Consider the following 2,500-nt stretch of genomic DNA (forward strand, 5'->3'; position numbering starts at 1 on the left):
CTCTCACTTGAAAAAAAAAGAAGAAAGTAGAAAGAGTTCACATTGTTTAGTTAGATTGTTCGATTGTTACCTGAAAGAAAACTTTCAGAAGAAACGTTTTTACAAGTTTCTCCACACATCTCTATGATGAACAGGTATTCTGGTCCGCTGTCAAGAACGACCAATCCACTTCATACACCAGTCTAGTTCTTTTGAAATAATGTGTTTCCCAGAATGACAGGGTGGGTTAAAAACTGTACCTTATAAATGATAGTCTGTAGGTTTTCACTTTAGAGGCCCAATAGTGTCCTATCAGTGGAGGTAGAAACTAGAGGACGGGATCATTGTAATGAATGGAATGAGGAACGGTATGTCTGACACTATCCCTCATTCCAATTCCATTGGATTCAAAGGGCCAGTCACCCTCTGTCAGTGTAGAGGAGGTGATCTGGAATCAAGCTCTCCTCTTGAGGTATGAAAACCATGTCTCCCTCAGACCTCGAGGGGTGTCCTCTTGGTGTCATGGTAGAAGTTTGGGTCTTCCGCATGGCAGAGACCCAGGTTCGAACCCCGCCCGCCACACCAGGACCAGACCGTGACGTGAATGATGATGGACAAACATGTCTGCCGTTGGATGACGTCAACAACAGAAGGCACACGGTGGGCTCTTTCCCAGACACAGATTAATCCTAATCCGAGACTTAAAAAAGTGTCTTCAAAGGAGATTTTCTCATTGAAAATGTGATTTATTCCAGGACTAGGCTTAATCTGTGTCCAGGGAAGCTGCCCGTAATGTACATGTAAAACACTCAGAAATATATGTGTACAGTATATTTATTGAGTGTATATTATATATTAATTGCGTGTTTTATTGCCTACTAACCTGCGTCTCCTTATTGCCTTTCACTGGAGGATGACTGAGACTTCAACGTCACCTTCCAGCAGTATGTGGCCTGGGCTCACTAACATACATGACTATCAGGGGAGGCTGGTGGAGGTAGAAATCGGAGGACGGGGCTCATTGTAATGCATGGAATGGAATGAGGACATGGTATCAAACACCTCGACCAGTCTGACGCTGGAGGGCAGTGGAGGTAGAAAACATATGCGTGTTTGATACCATTCCTCATTCCATTCCATGCATTGCAATGAGCCCCGTCCTCCACATTTCTACCTCCACCAGCCTCCCCTGATGACTACTATCGATCATTACGATTAGCTTTTGCAGAATGAACTTCTGTGTTTGCATTATTGTGACTCTATAGGAAGTCCCATAGAGTGCTCATGCTGCATTAAGGTGCTCCTCTGTACTCTGCAACACGTCAGGTCGTGTACCTCTGAGGTTTCAGAGGAGCGTCTGAATGCAGCATTGCACTAGCACCCTACTGTATAGGTCAATGTTCTATTGACAAAGTGTGTGTGCTTTATTTGAATGCCTCACCTCATTCTCTCTATATGGTTGATCTACATTTAATAAATCCACTTTGTTTTGATCATCTCTGTCTCTTGTCATCTTATTGTCAGTTAATTGCACAGACACACTGTACACGTTTGGGTTCAAAATGTGTTTCTTTCATATCAATCAAGTTTATTTGTATTGCGCTTTTTTTTTATTTTTATTTTTTATCGACAAATGTTGAAAAAGTGCTTGACAACAAAAATAATACTAAACAATAAATATAATATAAACAATATGATCTAACATCAAATCATAGACCCCCCAGGAACCCCCCCAGGAACCCTAACCCTAACTCCCTGCCCTTTACTCCATAGTAAAGGGCAGCTTTCTGATGGGACCTGGGTGGGGCAGCAAGGACCAGGATATCGAGACTCAGCCTGGACGAATTCAGGAATCTAGTCTAGTTTTGGGGGGCTCAGAGCCCCTCGGACAACACAAGATTAGAGGCTTTGCCTCTGTTGCAAACTGAAAAACGGACACATTAAACAGTAGGAGAGAATCAGCATAAAGCAGGTGGCCTGAGGCCCCCGGCACATCTAAAACACATCTAAAGGACAAGGCCAGCGCCCGCTAACACTGCATCCACTCTGTCACGGGCAGCCTGCCAGAGGGACAACAGGGGGGGTTGAGGGGGCAGCAGCATGAACCCGAGAACCCCTGGGCCATACGCCTACACTTGGGAGGGTCTACAGCAGAGGCCCCAGCCAACCCAAGCTCCCACACTGCAGGAGCCCACCCACCACGGGATGTCCCCCCCCCCCCCCCCCCCATTTCATCGTGGGTTTAGCTCAGAAAGTTCGAGAGTACCTGCTTTCTAGGTTTGGGTTTTATGTTGTGAATATAACATGTCATATAATATTGATATAATGGAATATTAGAATGGAATATTCTGGTGACGCTTGCGGCCGTCTAAACCCCGCCCCCCAGGTCTGTCGTCTCCGCCCCCTCTCTCCTCTCATTCGTCCCATCACGTCATCACTAGGAAGCGAATCTCAAACCCCACTCCCCACTCTTTCACTTCTCTGTGTGTATGTACACCAAGTACTAAAAGCACGAATACGC

At 45.6% G+C, this 2,500-nt stretch overlaps 2 protein-coding genes across 3 annotated transcripts in view; both read left to right on the top strand.

Moving 5' to 3' along the window:
• Positions 1–1,466, top strand: part of zcchc7 (zinc finger, CCHC domain containing 7) — a 43,361-nt gene extending 41,895 nt beyond the window's left edge. For both annotated transcript variants that reach the window (XM_083693281.1, XM_083693282.1), the window contains exon 10: positions 1–1,466. This exon is cut by the window's left edge and continues 1,059 nt beyond it. The gene's annotated coding sequence lies outside the window, so the exon portion shown is untranslated.
• A 969-nt stretch (positions 1,467–2,435) lies between these two features.
• pgm2 (phosphoglucomutase 2) overlaps positions 2,436–2,500 on the top strand; it is a 9,889-nt gene continuing 9,824 nt past the window's right edge. The window contains exon 1 of the mRNA XM_083693283.1: positions 2,436–2,500. This exon is cut by the window's right edge and continues 116 nt beyond it. The gene's annotated coding sequence lies outside the window, so the exon portion shown is untranslated.

This window comes from Argentina silus, assembly GCF_951799395.1.
Source record: "Argentina silus genome assembly, chromosome: 21".
In the NCBI taxonomy this organism is placed as follows: domain Eukaryota; kingdom Metazoa; phylum Chordata; class Actinopteri; order Argentiniformes; family Argentinidae; genus Argentina; species Argentina silus.